General features: G+C 33.8%; 1 long non-coding RNA gene across 1 annotated transcript; it reads left to right on the forward strand.

Annotated features, from left to right (window-relative positions):
• Positions 1-802: 802 nt before the first annotated feature.
• On the forward strand, positions 803-16,735 carry LOC139495152 (uncharacterized). The gene is made up of 2 exons (XR_011657271.1): positions 803-4,781; positions 16,399-16,735. It is a non-coding gene; the product is annotated as an uncharacterized lncRNA (long non-coding RNA).
• The last annotated feature ends 9,867 nt before the right edge of the window (positions 16,736-26,602 follow it).

The following is a 26,602-nucleotide window of genomic DNA, read 5'->3' on the forward strand; positions in this document are numbered from 1 at the left end:
TCTTCTCTGTCCATTTGTTGTATTTGCCTGATGTTGACTTAAGTTGCTCAATGCAGTTCATTAACCGTGTGTCACCTTTAAGCTTTGAATAGCGTTTTTCACATGCACGAATTATATAATCCAAATGTAAAACAAAATATTTTGATCTTTCTCACTAAGCTCTGAGTGATTTATATTGGATGATTTCTGTTCTTGGATTGTTTGTTGAGTAAGCAATTGGTTTATTAATTCCAACATAACAATTTGAATGAATGTTGTATTGTCCAGAGTAGTAAAACCATTTGACCAAAGTGATCGGTGTATCCTTTGATATCTTAAAGCGTGAAACTTTGTAACGAATAACCCCCTGTCATGATTCAAACTTAAGTTAGGATTTGAGTTAAATATCGCCATGAACAGGTCGTAGAAAAATGTTTTTACCTCAACGCTATCAGGATTGCTTTTAACAATTTGAACTATTTTGGACTCACCAAAAACACCAATATAATAATGAAAGTAAAAGATACTGCTTTGCATCAAGTTTCCCCTTGGAATATGTACAAAATGGCCTATCTCTATTATTCATAATATCTGTAGTTTTGATACAATTGACGTTTGAAAAGTTCGTACAAAAATGGCTACAGAAGGGAACATAAACCTTAAAAGTTGTATTTTATTATTACTCAATATAAATTAATTATTAGCGCCGTTTATTTGCATTATATCCAGAGACCATTGTATTCTTGTGTGTCAATCTTTCAAATTAAGCTAAATACGGGCAGCGACAAAATCATTTATATTTACCTGTAGGGTAACAGAAATCAATAAACATAAACATTACAGAAAGAGTGATGTAGTCATTTAGGAGTAATGAAAATATATAACGATAAGTAACCCGTATGGAAGTAAAATAATATTTTCACATTTCTTTCCTTAAACAATAGTGTATTGTGTTATTTAATTGGAGATACGAAATTGAATAAAGTTTAAATCTGAAATACTTTCAACGACAAAATTATTTTCCGTACCTGTTGACACAAGTTTTATGCTAACACATCCAGCCATCATGATTGAAGATGCGAAAGAAAAAACTTTTTTGTGATTTTATAGACTTTGCAAAAGCCTTGAACACAGCTTGGCGATCTGGTTTATGGCAAAAACTTCTGGCGAACTTTATCAGTGGAATAATATATGATACCCTTGTAAATATGTATAGTAGTATTAAATTTAGAATTTTTGATGGTAGTGTATTTTCCTTGTTATGTCGGTGTACGTCAAGGCGAAAGCCTCTCACCTTGATTATTTTCTTTTTTTAAAAGAACAAGATGTATTACTTGATTTATTTCACTTGACTGGGCGGGGTTTAACTGGTTCGCTTATTTAAGACCAGTCCATCTTTAAACAGGTATTTCAGGATAAACTCATCAATAAAGTGTCCAGTTATTCGTCCTATATCATACACTCAGTTCATTTGTAAGGGTTATAAACCATATCCGATGATATAGAAATTGACCTAGACTACTGCTATTTAAAATTGTTTCTGATTCTGTCATCAGATGTATCTGCATGTTGTACTCTCTTATGTGTAGTCATTAAACATATCTACCATGCTGCACCGAGTTATGATATTGTGTCAGTTGTCGGTCCACTAAAATCATGAAATAAGGACCAAGAAGAAGTCGAAAAACCTAGTCATTAGTATAAACACTTAAGATTTGTGTCAAATGAACGCACGAGGTGAAATGGCAGACGGTATAAACGGTAGAACACCGTGTATGAACTGGGACAGTGTGGACCTCCCAGGGTCCTGGAAAGCATTTAAACGCATTGCGAATTTATGTTCCAAGGACTGTTAAAAAAGATACAGGGAGACGAGAAATGCGCTTATCTTATGATATGGGTTGGCGAAAAGGTCAGGAATGTTTACAGTACTTGGGATATGACGGCAGAAGACCAGAAAAAAACTTGAAAAATATTATGAAAACTTTGAAGCTTATGTTATAAAACCCAAATCCAACCAAGTATTCTCAAGCTATAAATTCCAATGTAGACTACAAAAAAACTTGCGAAGAATTTGTAACAGATCTAAAAGTTTTGGTAAAAGATTGTCAGTATGCAAACCCCGATAGAATGGTCAGAGACACGATTGTTTTGGGAACAAAATCATCTAAAGTTAGAGAAAAATTAATAAATGAAGGGTTAGAACTTACATTAGACGAAGATGTAGTAAGAACTTATGAGCTTTCTCAAAGACAATTACAAACAATGAATATTGATGAAGACCCAAATGTCAACAGTATAAACAGAAAGAAAATATACCCAAAACAAACACCAAAAAACAGTTATCCGCACAAATATGAACAAGGTGCTAAACCTAGATATAAACAAGACGAATCAAAACTACACGTATGTCAGAGAGGTGTGGTTATGACCATAACGCAGGAAGTTATTGCCCAGCCAAAGGTAAACAATGCAAAAAGTGTGACAAGAAAGATCATTTTGCTAAAATCTGCAAAACAAGGAAAGAAAAAAAGGTACACTATATAGACCTAGAAGAATGTTCTAATTACTATTACTCAAGTGACTCAGACACATTATTTGTTGGTGCACTTTACAATGAAAAAAATGAGAGTGACGCATGGTGTGTAGATATCACAGTTGAAAATGTCAGTATGAATTTTCGATTTGACACCGGTGCACGGTGTAATGTTCTGAATCGTGTAGATTTTAGACGCATGAAGACAAATAATGTATTAAGCAAACCAGATTCTAGATTGAAATCATTCTCTGGACACAACATATAATGTGATGACAAATTAACTTTACCAGTTATATAAAAACACAGAAACATGAGGTAGAATTTTATGTTGCGAATACAAAATCACAATCAGTATTAGGAGCTGCGATATGCTCAGAATTAGGCTTAATCAAGAGAGTATAAACCAGAAGCCAAATATGGACCATAATTTGGTATTCGGCCTTTGGTTTCTTTTTGTATCCTTTTTTATAAGTTCTAAAACTTTAACTTTTATTCTGTGGGTTGTGTTGGTGTTAAAATAGTATAAATGGAACAATTGAGTATTTCGAGAAAAAAATAATACATTTTGATTCACCATTTACATGACAGGAAACCAATCTTTATTTTATTTATTTTGCACAATATATTTCAAAAGACATAAATGAACACCATTACTGGTGTTACTTGCTTCATGTTAATATTTAAAATCTATTTTCAATGTTAAATTAAAGTTTTTTTAAACGCGACAGGAAACCATAAGAAACCGAAAGCATTATTATAAAACTTCTTATTATGTGCTTGTTTTGAAAACAATTAGTACAATTTATTCAGAATTGATACAGGATACCATAATCGTGATATCTTGATGTTTTAGCAAAAAAAATGTATTTATATTTGGTTTTGAAATTCCAGTTATATACAATTTATTCCAAATCATTGGCAATGTAAAATTCTTTAAATCCAGGAAAGTAAAAAACTTTTAACTTGGAATTAAAATCTTTAAAATAGGCACCATGTGATATTTGTGACCTGTACACCATCTACATGGCTTCCACATTTTAACCTACTTTAGTGGGCTTAAATCAATAAAGTACTTCTTTTCAAGTCATGCATGGTAAAAGTTTACTTCTCCTTTGACAAGTTTATTGCATTTCTGAAAAGTGTTTGCAGAACATGATTAAAAAAAATATTTTAAATTGTGACAAAGATACCAACTTTGTACATTCCAAGTGTAACGGTATATTAACATGTATTTTTTATTAAATTATCTTCATGATCTTTATTCACCTAAAATATCCAGTAATATTTACTGCTGTAGCAAAATTAATTCAACGACCATCAGCACAATGATAAGAAACGTAATGTCGATTGAATTTTCTTAGGACCCTTTTTCATCTTTATCCGGAAACAAAGTGTGTTATAATGTCCGTCAAATCTGAAATCGATTTTGTCAAGTCATTGGGCATTTATTTTCACTCAAGATCGTATGTAACATTACGCACATAGGAAAACTAAAAGACCCCCGGCGTGATCTCTTTGAAAATTGTATTTTCCTTTTTTAAACAATATGAAACAAGTCTACAGAATATGCTTGCTAACATCCCGTTGGAAACAAAAACAGTGTTTAGACCTAGTATTTCATATATCCGGCCGTAAGCGCGTGATCACATGTTAGTCACATGTTTCACGTATGACCGGAAATGATTAGATCTTGACGACAAAAACAATTTTAATAAAAAAAAGGAAATATTTGGACTTCTGTTTCTTGTGAAATGTAACGCATAACGATAATGTCATTTTCTAACTTAAAGGAGCACAAGCTACGATATTTATAAAAAAATAAAGTATGATTTTTTTTAGATCAATCATTTATCAAATTGGAATAATCAAATAATAATTTGCTTTTAGCAATCAATATCCTTTTATTTTGTTGAAATAAGCGATTAAACATAATTTTTTACTGATTCACTTGCAAGTGAAAACGTCATCATCATTCTAACCAGTATTCATGTGAACATGAAATTGACCTTTGTTTGCGCATGTATAAAGCGTGCTTTCAAATTGAACAAAAATGTCGACTAAAGCGAAAGTACGCGATAATTTGACAGACAGTAGATATAGTTCCCTGACAGATTCAGACAGAAAAAGAAAAAAAGACAGAAAGAAATAGCCTGACGAACAAAACAAAAATCTTCATAGGGAGTCAGTATGACAGATGGATTGCCATTAAGGGAGAAATTGGAGCAACATCTCATACTGAAGTTGCAAAAGTATTACATGACAGGTAATTTATAGTCCGTGAGAATAGCTTGCATGTATTTTTTTCTAATTTATGTTCATTGATAACAACATAAGCGCTAGATGGTAATAATGATGAACTTTGTGTAATGCAATTAATTCATTCACACGCGTGCACTTTATCCTGTTTTAAAACCATTGTAATAAATGTAAACATGCATTCGACTTAGGGGCCTGCAAAGGGTGAACTACAATTTTATGATTTTTACGTGTAGCTTGAAATTTATAGGTTCAACATTATCACATCAACTGACTTATCATAAACATGTAATTATCTTCAAATGCAGAGTGGTACATACATGTATATTCAGGGGCGGATTCGGCCATTTGGGGGGGGGGGGGGGGTTCCAACTATATGTCCCCATTCTGAAAATGCATTGATCGGCCAAAAAAATGGGGGGTTCCAACCCCTGGATCCACCAATGATATTTAACCACTTTTCTTTCTCTTAATACTGAATTAATTATTCATTCAATATTAATGAATACTGAACCAGAGGCTGTCACAACGCCAGCAAACCGGATTTATTAACATTTATTTGTGTCCTAACAATATCACAAGAACCATAACTGATGAACGGTGAAAGTGAAAATCGTCAATATCAAATTTGACCTCCATTTTGTCATCAGTATCAACATATTAAAATTTGAAAGAGCTTAGGTCGAATGGTTCATAAGTAAATGCAACAACATGAATGGAAACGCCATTTTTTTTTATCTTTCAAGAACCATAACTCCTGAACGGTAAAAGTCAAAATCGACATTATTGAACTTGACCTCCATTTTGTCATCAGTAACAACATATTAAAATTTGAAAAGCTGTGATTGAACAGTTCATGAGTAAATGCACGGACAGTACTGGAAACGCCATTTTCAATCTTTCAAGAACCATAACTCCTGAACGGTAAAAGTCAAAATCGTCATTCTTGAACTTGACCTCCATTTTGTCATCAGTAACAATATAATAAAATTTAGGAAGCTTTGGTTGAACAGTTCATGCGTAATGCACGGACACGACTGGAAACTCCATTTTTCAATCTTTCAAGAACCATAACTCCTGAACGGTAAAAGTCAAAATCGTCATTCTTGAACTTGACCTCCATTTTGTTATCAGTAGCAACATAATAAAATTTAGGAAGCTTTGGTTGAACAGTTCATGCATAAATGCACGGACACGACTGGAAACTCCATTTTTCAATCTTTCAAGAACCATAACTCCAGAACGGTAAAAGTCAAAATCGTTATTTTTGAACTTGACCTTCATTTTGTTGTCAGTAACAACATATTAAAATTTTAAAAGCTTTGGCTGAACGGTTCATGAGTAAATGCACGGACAACATTTGTTTGCCTCCCGCCCGTCTGCCCGACCGACCGGCCGCCCGCCGTACATCCCCAAATCAATAACCGACATTTTTGTCACAAAAATCCGGTAAATAAAATGAAAACAAATTGTATGCATCAAAGTCAGTCTTGTCCTAATAGCCTGTAAGTGGACAATCAAGATTTTTAAAATCAGGCAGGAATGAGGTTTGAACATGTAGTTGAAAAATTACAAAAAAGGGCATGACAATGTTTAAAAAAATTATTATATAAACTGTATAATCATGAACATTATATATTCTTTACTGCAAGCTTGATTATTACAAAAAAGAGTGTACATATCAAAGAACAAAAATAAAAACAAATGAATTATAAGACATCTTCATTCATTGATTGTTAATTGAACAGTAGCAAATGTTATACTCAGATATATTCAGCATGTTCAGGTTCAGAATTAATAAGCAATTGATAAAAATATACCTTCTGCTGGAATTTTTGAAATGCCATTGCTAATTAAGTTGCATAATCAAGTATTATACATGACAACAGACAACCAGTGCTGTTCACCTTTCCAAAAATTGTTGTAATGATTCATTAACATGGAGTGCAGGGCTCGACATTAACGCTTGTCCGATTGTCCGCTACCAGAGGTAAAAAGGGGCGGACAAGTAAAACCCCAGTAGAGCTTGTCCGATGGGACAAGTAAAATAATCTGTAGAAAATAATTTAAATCCCACTCTGATGATCAAACGAAATTCATTAATCAATAAGGTTTTAAAAATGTTATTTAATTTGACCTGTTATAAGATTACAAAATCAATCGATAATAAATTTAAACTGTTGTCTTGTCATATACTTCGGCATAGAAAAAACACATTCTGTAAACGTAAACCAGTCATCAACACTCTTACTAGTCTACTGAATCTTCCTCCGATCATTTAGAACAACCTCCAGTGGAGAAACTTTATCAGTGATGCGCTTTAAAGATACGGAACTCAGCTTTGAGATTAAAATAACAATATTGACTGAGACGGACATTTTATAAACAAACCCCTTCGATACAATCATGGAATTAACAAAATTTGGTTTCACTACATCTGGGAAAAAGAAAAAAACAAAAGACGAAGAAGAGTATAAAGAAAGGAAGAAAGAATACGAGCTTAAAAGACAGAGAACGTATTTACCGAGCTGGGAAGAGGAATTCCTTGGGTTAAAATATGCTGTTCATACGGACGAAGATGGGAAGGTTGATGAGTCAAAATCAAAAACTATGATATGCCAAACGTGTAACAACTATCCTGATTTAGCAGATAGAAATTGCTCTATGTTCATAGGAACAAGTGCTTTCAGAAAAGATACATTAATTGCTCACTGGATAAGCAATTCACACAGGAAATGTGAGGAGAAGAAAAAATCAGATGAAATGAAAAAAATTGAGGCATCTGGAAGTTGTAGTTCCTCTCAGTCTGGGCCTCTTTTGTCCTGTGTTAGGAAAATGGAAAAGGAAAATGAAGACAAAATCAAGAAACTAATCACCACTGCCTACTTTATTTGCAAGCATGAAAAGCCCTTTACAGACTTTCCAAGATTGATTGAGTTACAAGAGGTTAATGGTCTAGACATGGGAAATTTTTATAGATCTGATAATGCTTGTAGAAGGTAAACTGAATTACTCAATTATTTGAAATTTTAGTAAATATATTGTAATAAGATTTTTATACTACAAGTTTAACTTTGTATACATGTACTAGTATATTAATCCTCATCCTCATCATTCCAATGTACTAGTTTGCACTACAGCAGCCTTCTGATAATATGCCTGCTTCTACTTGCACTTTAACTTTTCTTGCAGCTTTTATTTATGCTTTCAATTCATGCATGTTACTTTGTATATGATATAATTATTTATTTTAGTATGATCATGCTTGCTAAACTTATATACCTTACAATACCCAATATTACTGATCAATCATTCATTGCTGTTATGCTTTAATACAAGTGACTAACTTTAGTCAGAGAATTAGAGAGTTGTCTCATTGGCGATCATACCACATCTCCTTTTTTTTTATAGATGTGTTTTTTCACACACTATCATCCCTGATATTTTCAGATTTATCCAGTATATATATGAAGACTTATTCAAAGGTGTGAAGATGCAAATAGAGAATGATTTGCACTTTTATTCAATTCTGATTGATGGAGCTACAGACTCTTCTGTCACAGAAAATGAATTAATTTATCTGAGATTTGTTGAAAACGGAAGGCCAGTTAACCACTACTTCAGTATAGAAGATGTAGAAAAAGCAGATGCCCAGGGGATTCTGAAAGAAATTGAGGGGGCCTTCACTAGGAATGGGATACCCAATTGGAAGGATAAATTGATTGGTTTTGGTTCGGATGGAGCCTCTGTAAATTTAGGATGCCGTGGTGGTATAGCCACTTTGATTAAACGTGATGTTCCACATTTAGTTATAACACACTGTATAGCCCACAGGCTTGTGTTGGCAGCAAATAGTGCAATAAAAAGCACAAGCATATGAAAGAAATACAGGATTTACTGCAGTATTTGTATAAGCACTAATCCCCAAGGGTGACTGGGGTATAGAAATATGGTCACTTGGTCTTCTCCCGACCGGCAGTAAAACGCTTGCTAAAGTGGGGCGTCCGTTTGGCTGTGCGGGATGTATCAAGTTCGCAGTCACGTCCGTCAGAAGGGGACGTTAAATCCGATGCCTCGTGTAAGAGAGTGCCACGCTCTTTGCACGTTAAGAACCGTTGCAACAACTCTTTGAGGGGTCCGTAGGTGGCCTGTTGCAAGGCAAAATGTCTGTCCCTATCCAATATACCCTCATTTTCCAGTGGCAGTCCAAATTTCCCCGACCATCATCCTAGATGGCCTCTATTACAACAGCCTACCTATTGTATTTATTGTGAACTTGTTCTCGTCCTGAATATGCATGAAATATTTGCCACTGGACGTTAAGCAACCAACAATCAATCATGTATAAGCACTATCAATACTCTCCAAAGGCCTTACGAGAGTTAAGGCAGATAGGTGAGGCTTTAGAAGAAAAGGTGTTAAAGCCCACAAAACTTGCAGGTACAAGATGGCTGCCACACATTCACAGGGCCCTTGAAGTCTTGGTTAGAGAGTTCAGAGTATTGCTAGCACATTTTGAACATATTCGGGAGTCTAGGTCTGGATCTGCAGAAGTCCAAGGTAGAGCTACCTTTATCAGCAAAAAACTCAAAGATTACAAGTTTCTGTATATAGTGGCCTAGTTCGATCATCAACCGTAGTTACAGTGGTGAAACCAAAGTGTGATCGAACTAGCTCTGGTTCGACTAAAGTGACGTCAGCGCCCGACTAGGGTTCAACCATTTGAAAGCGTGGGTTTCTCTGGATCCAACCTGGCGACATGAGTTGAGTTTGTCCAATTGTCAATATTGAAAAATGGGAAAATGTTTTTATACAGTAGACAATTAGTATTACAAAGAAGTAGAACTGATACCAGAAAACACATAGCGAACTAAGATATGTTTGTATGGAAAATAAATGCGTTTTCGTTCGGAAAATAAGTGTTTAAAACTTCGCATATTCCGAGTGACATTGATTTTCGAGAACGATCTCTCTTAAATCATGTTAGGTAGTTCTAAAATATATGCCTTTGCAATATCTTTGCCCTCAGTCAAGTCCATGAAGTCTGACTCGACATTACATGATTAGTCAAAATGATTATGACGTTTTGAAACATTTTTTGCTTTGAGTTCATTGGTGGATCCAGGGAGGGGGTTGGACAATCAATGCATTTGAATGGGAGCATATAGTTGGAACCCCCCTCTCCCTTTACTCTGGGTTGGGAACCCCCCATTTTTAAAATGGCTGGATACGCCCCTGGAGTCTGACGCCTATTAACACCATTACAACTGAGCCTTTGAAGACGTCATAATTATTTGGACTAACTCGGCATATGCATTTTACCTATTTCTATCGCTTATTATAGTAGACTTATTATTCTTTATTAGCTCTTGACTCAAAGGGCGCATACCTGTAGCCAGGGGGGTTTGGGAGAACCCCCCCCCCCCCTTGAAAACAAATAAGCACGTTTAAAGGCAATGTTTTGTTCGAATTGTGACTGTTAAAGTCGAGTTTGTGAGTCCAGCCACTCTAACTCAAGACTCATTAAATCCATGAAAAGTGAATTTCTCTTGTTATTATCAAAATTCTGCAACATCAATATATTTTTTTTCAGATGGAATCAAAACTAAGCCAAATGCAAAAGTGGACTTGCTTCATTTGCCAAAAACCTCCACTGAGTATTGAAAGTCTGGAACGTCAAGATTAGTCGGGTGTCATTATATATATTGATTGGGATTACAGGTATGATTCTGTCTATCTGCATGTAAAACAAAAAATATATGTATACAATTAATAGTTGTTACTGAGCTAATAGTCATTACGGTTGCATATCACATTTCTACAGTCATGATAAGAGAACAAACATTTAATATTCTAGGGGGAGCCAGGATTTTGTTTCAGATGAGTTATTTATAAATGTACTTTTTTTTCTAAGCTGGTTGTATTTATTTTTCATGGCTTTGCCGCACAATTATTTTCAAACAACTGAATCCTGTATTTTCCAATAGTATATGGGGGACAGAGTTTTCATTTTCATCCTGCCAGTCGGCTCAGTTATCTATTTTCAGTTATTGGCAGGCTCAGTAGCAGTTAGTTATTTTCAAAATGTTGGTATTTTTTAAAATTAAAATATATATAAAATATTTACATATAAATAAATAAGTTTTCCCATTTCAATAATGACAATTAGACAAACTCACCTCATGTCGCCATGTTGCACTTTCAAACAAAATGCACAAAGGTACACTTTTGATCATGATGATTCTTTATCACAATTAATGCACAATTCTGATTACTACATACATTTGTGTAACACAGCTCAAGTTCGAAATTGGGGTGGTGTAACTGTTATTGTTCTGCCCCCGTTTAAGATGTTCGTACATGTAAGCAGGGTCATCTGTGTCACATAAACACATTCTCCATTTATTCTTATTTCCTGTTTTCATCTTATTTTACAAATGGAGAACATGACTTTTTATGAATGAGGTGGTCCATTGCATCAATTTATTTTATCTAACAAAAATGTGTGTTTGTAGCATAGTTTTAAACAGAATTTCATTTTTATTTTAGGTCAATTTTGAGGTGTTCATCGTGCGTGAATTGTTTTCACGCTGATTGCGCAAAGTTTATAGATCTTCTTGAATTTTTCAACACTAAAGAAATACAAGTTGTAACTTGTGAACCCTGTGCAACAGCAAACTAAGGTACTTGTACTTTATTTAGACACAATCTTGTTGGTAATGTCTTAAAAATGTAGTGACGTAAACTTCAACTTGTTGAAGGCGGTTATTATATTGTAGAAATGTCAAAATACAACCTTCACTATAAGAATATCAGCATCTGAAAAGCAATTTATAAGGAACACGGCAACATTAAAAAAACACAACAATGAAAGGAAAACAATGATCCAAATTTAGATTTGAAGCTAATGTAAATCATAGAGATACAAATTCTTAACAGAAACTACATAGAATAGATACAAATTATTATTGAATAGTGTTTTTATTTCTGTTCTTCATCTTGAAAGTCACTGTAGGGTCTTAAACAATGAACGAATCATTCATATACCAGTATGTATCAAATTTGAGATGTAACACTCTCTTCATACAAAAAGAAAAGTTTTGATAAGACTTAAGGCAATATACCGAAACTCCAAGTTGCAGTGTAAATATACTGCACACCAAGTTAAAACATGGACGGTCATAATTTCCAAGACACTGTGATTAGGATAGTCACACACTAAATGTGTTCAAACAAAAAATTTAAAAAAAGCAATATCCTTTCATATATATATATATATATATAAGTCTGAAAATTACACCAAACAGTGTTAGAGTTAGATTTTATACTGACAAATTTTTGTCCGTCCCTCAGCGGGATTCGAACTCACACCTTTGATACACTACAGCACCAATCGCTTAGCCTCATGTCCAGCGCTCTAGACCACTCGACCACATCCGCTATATAAAAATATAACTTCAATAGTCGTAGTGTTACCTTGTCACGGAAGGAGAATCTAGAGATAGACATGAGACACGTGTTTTTAAGCGTGTGTAGATGTTATATTATTATGAGTCTGAAAATATATATATATGAGTCTGAAAATTACACCAAACAGTGTTAGAGTTAGATTTTCTGCTGACAAATTTTGTCCATATATATATATAAGTCTGAAAATTACACCAAACAGTGCATGTATATATATAAATGTTAAGATCTACAAGGCACTTAATTGAAGTACTCTGGTCATACCATTTGCTATGTTCTGGTTGTGAATTGATTTTGATTTATTCATTACAAAATGATAACTTTTATCAATATGTTGTAAAATGAAGACAATTATAATGAAGTCAAAGACAAAGGAAGGGACAGACTACAAATTGCAATGTACTGATGACATTGCCAAAATTTTGCTGTCTAAAGACACAGGTATATAAGTTAGAATTTAAAATCTTCAATGTTGATTTAGATATTTAAATATCCAGTGGAATAAAAAAAACCATCAAAGTTGTGTTAAAACTCCTTATCCAATGAATTTTCATTAATAGTTTTGTGCTATATTCACTTAATCCACAAAAGGAACTGTTCATTTTCAATCACGATTTGTTACATGTTTTTCGAGGAAGTTTCTGTGACCTACATTTTTCTCTTTATTGACCTGTTTTGTGATAAAATACTACAAGATTTCCATTGGTTTCTATGTGCCCCAAATTATCTATGTTATTGTGATCATTGATATCTTCTTTTTTTTTCAGACCCGGCTGTTAAAAAAATTATAGTCAATGGCCTTATGCCATTAGCACAGGTAGATATGCACTCTTATACTTCACCAGATGATATGGCATCTACATCATCATATCACGCAGATACACCATCTACATCATCATGTAACCCAGACACACCATCTACATCATCATGTAATGCAGACACACCATCTACATCATCATGTAATGCAGACACACCTTCTACATGTACTAGTAGCACCAGTAATATTCATCTTTGGGCAGACAAACAAGAAGATATGCTAGTGCATATAAGACATGAAAGACATGATGCATTTGGTAAAACCCGAAATCACAATACATTATGGAAAGACATTGCAAACGAAATTAATAGCACTTTCAAATGTAACATTACTGGAACGCAGGTGATGAACAAGTACTTCAATCTGAAAAAGAGGTGGAAGGAAGTACTTGATAGTGCAGGTGCAAGAGGGTCAGGATCAGAGGCTAAATATTTTAGGCTAAAAGAATATTTTGATCAACAATATGGCACAAAGGCCAGTAGCAGACCTGCCTATCTGCTTGATACAATTGCAGATAAAGATAAAAATAAAAACGCAAAAGAAACGAACGAAACTGAAAATCCAGCATCAAAAGTTACCAAGGGACAGGGAGAAGATGGAAAAGGGAAAAAAAGAAAAAGTACAGATGTTGTTTGTCTTCTTGAAAAGCAAAACACTAACCAATTACGAAGAGGATATTCATTGTCCCCGAAGATGTGATAATTTTGTGAAAATAGCTCGCCAGCTTCAGCTTTGATGTATACACTTGAGTTTCTTAAAACGCGTGCATCATGCACACAGCCTGGCCATCCGGTGTAGGCATTAATGATTTTCATATTGTTGTCCACCACTGCCTGCAAAACATCAAAAAAATTAATCATGTAAATTAGAATAAAGAATTGAAAACTGTTAAAGAGACAACAACTTTACCAAAGAAAAGAAATGTGTCAGTTGTTAATTGCATAAAAACTTTGGGACCAACCAATGAGCCTGAAGGAAGACATGTCAAAAGTCTTAATGGAAGTTGAAATCGGTTGGATGTAAATCAGAAACCCCATAAACAAACATCTTTGTACATGATTAAACTTTACTTCAATTAAAATTTGTATAGCTACTAATGAAAGATCTGTGATATGTTTTACCTGCAACTGAATAGATGGATACCCTTTTCTATTATAGTAGTCCCTTTCACCACCAATAGCAGCTGACAGTCGAATATGTGTACCGTCTATGAAACCTGTCACCCCAGGCAAAGAGCATACTGCTTCTACCTCAGTTGCGATTTCTGTTTGTTGTCTAGGTGATGGCCAACGAATAATCTAAAAAAAAAAACACATGTTACATTATTAGCATTTGAATATATTGTTTAAATTGTAGATACCAATTCAGAAATATGCAATGGTTACTAATAACTAACCTTTCCCCCCATAAATCGGCTAAATATTGTAAACAAGATGTCAAGAATTAAGAATAAGATCAATTAAAATTTTCTAGCGCAATATAGTACACCAAAAATAATATGGTCCAGAGTTAGTTTTCCTAGGTCACTGACATTTTCTTACCCTATCACGCAGATTAACCAGAATATTACACACTTCTTTAATTTTAAAATCATCTATGTGCTGAGGGACCGCCATTTGTCCGACTACTGCCATGTAATCCGTCACTTTTGGCATGAAACTTCTTCTGGTCGTCATATTAATCACACTTAATGTATTTATTGATCTCTTGGCAAGCAAGCGATGAATATCTTCGTCTTCGTCATCAAACATTTCCAATATACACATTTTTCGTAAAAAAGCCGCCATATTAACTTACTAAACTGGTACCAAAGTTAGTTCGATTATTCAATTAACCAGACATGCGCACTAATACCAACAAAACTAAAGTATGGTTGGTGATCGAACTAGGCCAGTATTTTTTTTCCTTGACATTTTAAAAGTACTCAGTGTTCTTAGTTTAAAATTTCAGCAAGATTACCTGACCCTGTCAGCAATGTTTGATGCAATTTCTACTGCAAATCTGTCTTTGATTGAACTGAAAACTGTAAATGGCAAAGAGTTGACAAATTGTCTTGCTACTGTAGATTCCCAGAACAGTACATATAAAGACATTCAACTTTCAAACATGAACATTGATGAAGATTTTACAAGACAGAAACAAGTAATAGTTGACTTGATTGTTGCTGCTCTGGACAACAGGTTTGAACCCATGGAGAAAGACCCAGTACTTAGGCAGCATCACTCATTCTTTCTTTTAGTAAATGGCCACAAGATAGAAATGACCTAGCCACATATGGGAATGAAGAGATGGCATACCTGTTAGAGAATTTCCATGAAATTCTAGAAAGAAATGGATGTAATTTAGATGCAATCATGGACCAAAACGGGGAATGGAAAGATTTTAAGGCATATGTAGGCAGACACAAGGCAACAGTGGCTGTTGAGAACTTTTTTATTTACCCTGATCTGAAAAGAAGATTTATTAATATGATCTTGGTACTAGAGCTGCTTCTTTCTTTTCCTCTGTCTAGTGCTGTGTGTGAAAGAGGCTTCTCTGCTATGAAAAGAGTCAAGACTGACTGGAGATCTTCCCTAAAACCAGAAATGTTGATAATGTTACTATTCATAACTGTTGAAGGACCTGAACTCAATCATTTTGATACAAACTCAGTCTTCAATCACTGGTGGTCAAGTGGAAGACAGAAAAGACCAGGCTTCAACCCTCACGAGTTTATAGGATTGAGAGCACTACCAGATCCTGACATGGAACAGACTCACTTTGATGATGACATTGATGACAATTAGATAATTAGAACCCTTTTGACTAAATGCAGTAGCCATTTTTCAAAATTTGACTAGGATGTCACTAGATAATAAATATATAAACTATAACTGTTATATTCTTTTATTTCACTTTGTGCAAGCCATTAACATAAAAATTAACTATATTTTTAAAAGAAAAAAAAAGTTCACAATTATTTTTCGGACAAGTAAAATTCCATTCGGACAAGTTCATTTTGGTAAGTACTTGTCCTACAGGACAAGTTAAAAAAAAGTTATTGTAGAGGCCTGGAGTGCCTGTGATGCTCATCCTACAAGAGGCATGTGTAAAGAAGTTGCTATTCAGACAACATGTTCATGTAATAGAACCATAGACTTCAACAATTCACAGGTTTCTTTATTTTATATGTCTAACTCTTAAAAGTGTCACAAGTCTATTAAAGCCCATTTGTCTTCATTGAACAGTAAAACATGTTTAAACTAAACTATTGAAGTTTTGAAACCATAAAAACTAATGGTTGAAAATAGTTAAAATGCAAATTTTTTTTTATTATAAAAATTATGTTTATATCTAATAGGTATGATGGTAGTAAAAGGGTTGCTGCACCATGGTACGAAATTAATGCCTCTACTCCAGCTGTAACATCAGAGCAGCACATTCGTGCTTCAGGAAATATAACAACTACTCACAATAGGATATCAAAAGTAATAGAGCCAGATGTATCAGAGATCTCCTGTTCAGACACAGAAGGAGGTCATAAGTACATGTAAGTGAAATTAATCTATATATTGATTTTCTTTTAAAATTTGTATTTCAACTTAACTCTGTCAAAAATAAAAATACACTGTAATTGGTATAACTCATTGATATTATTGATACTTTCAACTTTGTGTACGTATGTGGAAAGCAGAGTATTTCTACAACAACAACAAAAAAACAATTTATTAGATTCTTTTCAGTAACCTGGATTCTAAATGAACTTAGAGAACTTACACTTTGTACATGTTGCAAGTAACAGTCATTACTGTCATTAGATTAAAGAAAGTATTCATTGGACAGTACTATAGAAACTAGAGGCTCTAAAGAGCCTGTGTCGCTCACCTTGGTCTATGTGAATATTAAGGGAAGCAGATGGATTCATGACAAAGTTGTGTTTTGGTGATGGTGATGTGTTTGTACATCTTACTTTACTGAACATTCTTGCTGCTTAAAATTATCTCTATCTATAATGAACTTGGCCCATTATTTCAGTGGAAAATGTTAGTAAACATTTACAAATTTTATGAAAATTGTTAAAAATTGACTACAAAGAACAATAACTCCTAAGGGGGTCAATTGACCATTTCGGTCATGTTGAATTATTTGTAAATCTTTGCTGAACATTATTGTTGTTTACAGTTTATCTCTATCAATAATAATGTTCAAGATAATGACCAAAAACAACAAAATTCCCTTAAAACTAACAATTGAGGGTCAGCAACCCAACAACCGGTTGTCCGATTCATCTAAAAATTTCAGAGCAGATAAATGTTGACCTGATAAACAATTTTACCCCATGTCAGATTTGCTCTAAATGCTTTGGGTTTTGAGTTATAAGCCAAAAACTGCATTTTACCCCATGTTCTATTTTTAGCCATGGCGGCCATCTTGGTTGGATGGCCGAGTCACCGGACACATTTTTCGAACTACTAACCCAAAAGATGATTGTTGCCAAGTTTGGATTAATTTAGCCAAGTAGTTTCAGAGGAGAAGATTTTTGTAAAAGATTACTAAGATTTACGAAAAATGGTAAAAATTGACTATAAAGGGCAATAACTCCTAAAGGGGTCAACTGACTATTTCAGTCATGTTGACTTATTTGTAAATCTTACTTTGGTGAACATTATTGCTGTTTATAGTTTATCTCTATCTATAATAATATTCAAGATAATAACCAAAAAGAGCAAAATTTCCTTAAAATTACTCATTCAGGGCCAGCAACCCAACAACGGGTTGTCCGATTCATCTGAAAATTTCAGGGCAGATAGATCTTGAACTGATAAACAATTTTACCCTATGTCAGATTTGCTATAAATGCTTAGGGTTTTGAGTTATAAGCCAAAAACTGCATTTTACTAAAAGAAGAAGCACCTAAAATGGCCAAAAATGTTCTGGTGATAATGGTCCGTGGTATTGCGAGTAACCTGAAATTTCCCTTGGCCCATTTCGCCACAACAGGGATAACAGCAGACCAACTATTTACCATTTTGTGGGAAGCAGTTGAAATTTTAGAACTTGATGCAGGACTGAAAGTCTTATTTATAACATCAGATGGAGCATCACCAAACAGAAGATTTATCCGTCTCCATGCCAATAACCAAAACGGCATTGTTTACAGATCTCTAAACCGATATGCAGATGACGGATGACACATCTATTTCATTAGTGATGCTCCACACTTACTAAAGACAGCCAGGAACTGCATGAGCAACTCGTTTTCTCACAAGAAATCCAGAAATTTGTGGAAAAATAATAAAAACATTTCTTGGATGCACATTGTTAACCTTTTCAAGGACCATTGCTCCGGGGGATTACGGTTGTTTCCAACGTTGACAAAAAACCATATTGACATTTCATCTTTTGGGTGCATGAAAGTGTCCCTAGCAGCACAAGTTTTGAGTTCAACAGTTGCTAATGCTTTGGAATTGGTGTACGGTCCAGATACAAGTGAAACAGTCTGCTTTATCAGACACATGAACAAATTCTTTGATTGTTTGAACACCAGGAGTTTGTATGAAGCCAGAAACACGAGGAACAATAATAGAAGATGACGAAAGATTACAGTACCTGTTAAACGATTTCTTACAATACTTTAGTGAGTGGAAAGCAAATGTTAACAACCGAGCCGGCCAATACTCCAAATCAGAACTTTCAAAGATGCAGCTCAGTTACCAAACATTGCAGGGTCTAGAAATAACTGTCAAATCTGTTGTGGAATGTGTAAAGTTTATGTTAAACAAAGGAGCCCCTTATGTTCTGACTGACCACTTCAATCAAGATCCTATCGAACAATATTTTGGTATTGTCAGGACAAGTGGTGGATGTAACACCAATCCAACTTTAGAACAGTTCAACCACTCGATGGTTAATATAAGAGTTGCTGGCTCGCAAGCCCTTGCACCATTTCGAGGCAACACAAGGCGTAATATTCAGCGTGATTTTGCATTAGAAAGTGAACCTTTGGCTAAGAAAAAAAGATGATTGACCACAATAACTACTGTTCTAGTATTATCAATAACTACAATGTATTCATACGTGTACCACAGTTTTATTTTAAGATCATTCATATATGTACATTGTATATTGTGATTTTTTTTTACCATATCAACACATATTAACATTTGCAAAATAATTTATATCAAATAAAAACTTAACAAATTTTTGCTAAAAAAATATATATTTCAAAGTATTTATAGCTTCCCAACTGGTATATTTTGAAAAAAATAAGTTAAACAGTAAGAATTCATAAAATATATATTTCAAAGTATTTATTGCTTCCCAACTGGTATATTTTGAAAAAAATAAGTTAAACAGTAAGAATTCATAAAATATGTTCTCTTCTAATTCAATTAATTAAACACCTCTGATTCTTCTCCTTAAGTAATTGATTTGAGTCTTTACAAAATAAATATGCAATAGTATGATCACAAGGTAAATTTAATACTCATGCATGCACACTTAATCAACATGTATTACATCATTTTGCAAATCATGTTAGTCTTATATACCTTTTTTTTAATTAATAATCAAATAGCTAAATATGAACTATGTATTTGCTGGATAATAACATTTTACTAAATCTTAAATATACAGCAAATATGGTTTCAAAGTTTAATTAACATTGTTTTTTTGCTAATGCACTCGGTTTGATTGGTCTTTGAGTACTTGTCGTAATGGTTTGGCTTTTACAGTTGTCTTTTGTTCCATTTGGAGCTTAATTTGACGGGCAGTTGAATGACCAGGAACTGTCAGAAATAATCTTATACATTTCTCTAATATGTACTCTTTGTAGTCTGGTGTTGTACAAAGTTGATCCCAATAATAATTGGTCATATAATTGTCTAAGATGGTCTCAGTCAATGTGACAATGTCCAGGGAATTGGCTGAAATGCAGTTTTAGTTGACACATTTTCTATATATATATTCAAACTCTCTGACAAGGAGGAAAAAGTTGTCGCTTGGAACCTTCAAGCCACCACGATTCAGTTTTTCAGTCCATTTTGTGTACTTGCTAACAAATGTTTTTGTTGAAGTAGTGTCTTTGCAGATTAGTTCTGATAACTGTTCAGACATTTTCTGGTGTTTAGAACTTTTCTTGTTTTTAACTTGTGTAGACTCCTTCTTCAAAGCTGAAATAATGTAACCGGACAAGTAGTATAGAATGGACTGATCAGTTTCTGATAAGCTGGTTGGTTCTTTGGATTTTCTTGTGTAAAGTGTGGCTCTTTGTTTGATTAGCTCTTTAAAGATGCGGTCTTGAAGCAATGCAACAAAAGGGTTTAATAGGCATGCTGTCATCTATTTCATTAGAGTTAATTTCAGTGGTCAGTAAATTAAAAAGAAGAGTTTGGATGCTGTCTAGGCAAGTCATGTTATAATAACTGCTGAATAGCTGTTCATTAACTGTTAAGTCACTATTTGATGAACCTTCTGATGAACTTATAACCCCTTTAAAAGATGGACTTAATGCACTTAGGATTGAGTCACTTAGCTCTTGCTTGTCTTTTAACATTGTAGCAAGTTTTATCATGTTTTTGCCTTTAATAGATGATTAACTATTGCGAAATGGGCAGCTGATGATCGATTCTATGGCACTTGTGAAAGAGTCGGACAGTATCTTGTCGAATTCTTGGTCACTTAATGAGAATTTAGTCTGAGTTGGGTTGAGTTGCTAGTCTTGCTTAATCTGCATTCACTAACTGAAAGAAAATAAAAATACTGTTATTAATGTATACAGTTATGACATTTATCATTTCAGAGACTAATAAGGTTTGAGAATTTACTGGATTTGTTTATGTTTGTTCCGTTTCAAACAGTGCTTTATGCGCGGACAAATTCCAGGGATTCAAATGACCAACTAACATCTCCTTTTCAGAAGTCTGTTTTAATTGTACGTTTGCATTTAGTATTTAAATTTGTACATAATCTGTATGTATTGTATATTAGTTTGTCTGATTCATTGTATTTAGATTTGTACATAATTATTCAATGGTGAAAAATAAAGTTTTCTTTTATTTTTAAACTCATTTAATGTCTTAGTTATACATAAAAATAATGTAAGGATTGGACCGAGGCACAAAAGTTCATTTGGAATGGTTTAATGACCACTATACGCAATAGGTATTCTATATTTGGTGTATGGAAGGATTGTAAGGTGTACATGTCCAACTGGCAGGTGTGATCTAACCTTGACCTCATTTTCAATGTTCTGTAGTAAAAAAAAAATGTTTTGGCCGTTTTTTATACAACTATTCGATGGTTTTGCTTACAAAAGTTGCAATTGCCGGAGCACCATGAGCGATATAATTACATACTATACTTAAAACAATAATCTGTATTTAATACTGTTAATTTCATAACCAGAAGGACTTTGTAATGAAACACAAATGTTTCTTGTCTATGCGGTTTCTATAAGAAGGCCCATAGTTTTGCTGTTAACCCAGAAATTAGTATCGTAGAGTTTACATCATATAAAAAAGTAGATGTGGTGTAATTGCCAATGAGACAACTCGTCACATGAGACCAAATGACACAGACATTAACAACTATAGGCCCCCTTACGGCCTTCAACATTGAGCAAAGTATAGTCGGTATGGTTCAATATTTAGATGTTTTAGTTTGCACAGTGATTAATTGTTTTATGGAATCTCTTCTGATTCGTCAGGAAACCTGGAGCTGCACTTTTTTTTAAGGAAATTACTACATTTGGTACACAAAAACTACAAGTCACAAAAGAAAAGTAAAGACCGGCCAAATGAAAAAAAGAATAATTCTCTTAGATTAAAATACACATGTAAATGGAAAGTAAGTTTCTTGAGACAATGCACTTTTCAACTATGAGTATATTTAGAATGGTATCTTACAAAATTTGTGTAAAACCGCAACCTAATCCACATGGTGTAGCTAATTTTCGCTTACTGATATGCCAGAAATATTTGCCACTGACGGTCAGTTATTGATTATTTGTCAGTAGAAGATGTGGTGTAATTGCCAATGAGACAACTCTTCACAAGAGACCTAACGACACAGAAATTAACATATATGTCACCCTACGGCCTTCAACAATGATCAAAGCATATTTAGATGCTTTTGTTTTTTTTAAAGTGATTATTTGTTTTATTTCCTCATAGTCAAATTTTCTGCATTTGGAATATCTCTTATTCGTCCAGAAACCTGGAGCTGCACTTTTTTTTTAAATAATATAAGTTCATTTTGGTACACAAACGAAAAAATAAGGCCCTGTCAAATGGAGAAAAGAAATAATTCTCTAGACTTAAATATATATATATATATACACACATTTAAATGGGAAGATTGTTACTTGAGATAATTCACTTTTCAACTATGAGTATATTTAGAAAGGTTTTAGTCATAAAACTTCTGTAAAAACGGCACCTATCCCAACCGATGTAGCTAATTTTCGGTTACCCAATGCCAGAAATATTTGCCACTGACAGTCAGCTATTGATTATTGGGCAGTACTCGACTATAAAAATATTTATTTTCTATCTTAATTTAATTCTAGTTCAGAAGTATTTTAATTTCTCGTTATGTATATACAAGTCAGGACGATTTTCCCGATGGATTTTTTTTACAACGGTAATTTTTATTTTTCGATGTGAGCCATAGCTCCGCATTGAAACTGAGACGGTAACCTATAATTTCTTTAACTACAATGAGGCATACCCATTTTCTTATTTTCATATCATATCACAAAGCTTCGTTGGTTTGAGACAATAGGTTGTTTTAACACAATTCGTTGAGTACAGGCAAAGTTTTAAGGCATAGCGTGAAAAGGTAACCTATTTCTACGGAACGTCCTATCGCCTTGTATATAGGAACCTTTAAAGTTGGTCTCGTTGGGATCTAAGCGTGACGCGGGATTGCCGATTTTTCGTAAGCGAGAAACGTGAAAGTCAAATTATTGTGTCGTGAAAACGGGAAATGAGGTCTTGTGGGACCCGGGAAATGACAAAAAATGAGAATTGCTTACGTACATAGTGTAAGCGGGATACGGGCTTCTGAAAAAAACAGTAAGCAGGATCCGGGATTGGAATCCCCAATGAGACCCCTTAAAAATATGTGAAAAGGTCGGGGAAAACTCTTTTTTGACACTTAGGTATTGCACTGATGCATTAAACACAAATCAAAACGCAAACAATATGGGACAAGATAACATTTTAACCTACACAATATATGAATAAGGTATACACTTTTGAAATATACAAAAAAAGTGCTAGAAATATTTGCCACTGACAGTCAGCTATTGATTATTGGGCAGTACTCAACTATAAAAATAACTATTTTCTATCTTAATTTAATTCTAGTTCAAAAGTATTTTAATTTCTCGTTATGTATATACAAGTCAGGGCGATTTTCCCGATGGATTTTTTTTACCATGGTAATTTTTAATTTTCAATGTGAGCCATAGCTCCGCATTGAAACTGAGACGGTAACCTATAATTTCTTTAACTACAATGAGGCATACCCATTTTCTTATTTTCATATCATATCACAAAGCTTCGTTGGTTTGAGACAACAGGTTGTTTTAACACAATTCGTTGGAGATGTGGTATTGAACACAAAATTTGGGGAAAACAGTTTAGAATATTTATATTTCATAGTATACTCTGCCCTTAACTTTCTTGGGCTAACATGCGTTGAGAAGGGTATGAAAAAAAATGTTTAGAATACATACCTTTAATGCTGCTTAGGCTGTGCTTTGTTCTAAAGTGGCCACGGAATCCAGAAACTGAAGAATAGGTTTTGTCACAATCGGAGCACTGATATAAAGCTTGACGTTCAGAGTTATTTGCACTAGCGGTTGTTGCTTCTTTTTGGGGTTTTACGGTTTTTGCAGGCGGGACGTAGTCATCTTCAGATTCAATATCTGATGCGGTAAAATCCCCAAGTAAAAGATCAAGATTGAGATCACTGTCATCCCAAGATAAGAAGTCACTTTTAGAGGACATTGTGAAGAGAAAATGGTGACGATTTTTTGAGAACATATATATATAATTTGTAAGCTTATGTTTGTTTAATGCACCCTCTGAAGTTTTAACTCCTTCAGCCTTGATGACCAATCTCTGTGTTATAGTAGTCTCAGGTTAACATTACACAGATAATTTAATTTTACATTCTTCACCAGTGACTTCAAACAGGTTCACATCATTGCTTATAAGTCATCATCCCTAATGGCCTCTCACAAGACCTACCTATTGTATTTATTGTGAACTTGTTCTCGTCCTGAATGTGCATGAAATATTAACCACTGGACGTTAAGCATCCAACCAACAATCAATCAATCTGTCTTTTGGCGTATCTTTCAGGTCACCGTTAGTATCTGCTTTTTCTTCAATACTAACAACGTCAAAATTATTTTTAATCACCTGTGCAAGCCAACAAATTTTTCAAGTTAAATATATCAGGGAAAAATTACTCAATATTTTAGTTTTATCTTTATTATTACTCAATATTAATTAATCATTAGTGCCGTTTATTTGCATTATATCCAGAGGCCATTGTGTCCTTGTGTGTCAATCTTTCAAATTAAGCTAAATACGGGCAGCGACAAAATCATTTATATTTACCTGTAGGGTAACGGAAATCAATAAACATAAACATTAGAGAAAGAGTGATGTAGTTTTTTAGGAGTAATGTAATATAATGATAAGTAACAAGTATGGAAGAATACACATATTTCCTAAAACACTAGTGTATTGTGTTTTTTAAATTGAGATACGAAATTGAATAAAGTTTAAATCTGAAATACTTTCAACGACAAAATTATTTTCCGTACCTGTTGACACAAGTTGTGCTAACACATAGTTCATCTAACGATTATCTTTTGTCTACATAATGGCCACACAGACTATTCTATACCAGCTTGAGAAAGAATCGTCAAACTTATTAAACCTATTGAAAGCTATTAAGCTAAGAGTTCCAAATTGTGAAGTTGAAATCATCCCTTCGTAAATTTTACGGACGCCATCACGAGTTGGTTGACCGTTATAGAATAACCTTTTCACAAATGATATCGGATATGTTCCTTACGTCGTTATTACAATTCCCTTCCCTTTCATAAATGCGACCCACTGAATTAGACTTTTTACCGGATTTGTTATCACATAAGCAACACGACGGGTGCCACATGTGGAGCAGGATCTGCTTTCCCTTCCGGAGCACCCGAGATCACCCCGAGTTTTTGGTGGGGTTCGTGTTGTTTATTCTTTAGTTTTCTATGTTGTGTCATGTGTACTATTGTTTGTCTTTTTCATTTTTAGCCATGGCGTTGTCAGTTTATTTTAGATTTATGAGTTTGACTGTCCCTTTGGTATCTTTCGTCCCTCTTTTATACCTTTATGAATTTTTCCGCGATAATAAAGCCAAACTGAAGGTTGAAATACGGCAGAATTTAGTGTTGAAATACTTACTTTTATGCCTCTAATAATTCGTGTGCCTCCATGGACTTATTCGTAAAGATTGATGGCGTATCTATCAGATACAGGTAGATGACCCCAAATTTGAGATCTGGTCATGTGTTCGGGTCCGTGCTCCATTTCTCAGTCAAAACATATGGATCAGGTAAACTTTTGGTACCGGCATCATATTATAAAGTTGTTGAATATCTATTCTTAGCTTCATTTTGAAGTGATTGTGTTGAATATCTATTCTTAGCGTCATTTTGAAGGGAGTGGTAATGAGTCGAAAATTTTGACTTGCCATCGTTATCACTTTTAAATTTGTCAACCACTTTTCTATTACCATTCAAAATTGTTCCGAGACGTCACATCCGGAAAATCCAAACATCGCTATAAAAGTCTTGTCCAATATCAAATAATTTAATTTCTAAAAAATAAGAAGACTAAATCGACATTTGTTTTTTTTTAATATACAGTGTATATAAAACATTTTATTGTTTTAATATCAAATTGCTTGGTCTTCCATCTAAATGGTCTTCTTTCATTATTATTAACCTCTGGAAGGTATCACACTAAAAGTCATATAGTTGTTTAAATTCACCACTTTCCATTTTTGTTAACATCCGTGATTTAAATTTCAATTATGATTTAACTAGCTGATTAAAAATTTCAATGATTTAGTCTAAAACTGAGCATTGATACAAAAAAAATTATTAGAACACAAAAAGACTTTTTATGGATATGATTTTGATATATGGAGAAAAATAAAACTAGAATTTAAACCATTCAGGTAACCTCATTTTCAGTTTAAAGACAATGAAAATGGCACTAAATGTTAAGTCGAAGTATATATATTTGAATTTAAGACATTTAACTGAAACATTTCAGAAGAACAACGTGTATAACCTGTTGCAAGAAGGTAGGTGTAAAAAAACTTATAACTTGTACAAAAACCCTGTACAAATTATAATTTGTACAAACTTACATCTTGTACACAACATATACAAGGATTATAACTTTATTTAAATTATTTCCCTTTTTTAAGGACAGAAAAAATAGCTACACTAGGAAAAATTGTTCTTTGTGACATATTTTTTTATA

Source organism: Mytilus edulis, chromosome 11, assembly GCF_963676685.1.
Source record: "Mytilus edulis chromosome 11, xbMytEdul2.2, whole genome shotgun sequence".
Lineage (NCBI taxonomy): Eukaryota > Metazoa > Mollusca > Bivalvia > Mytilida > Mytilidae > Mytilus > Mytilus edulis.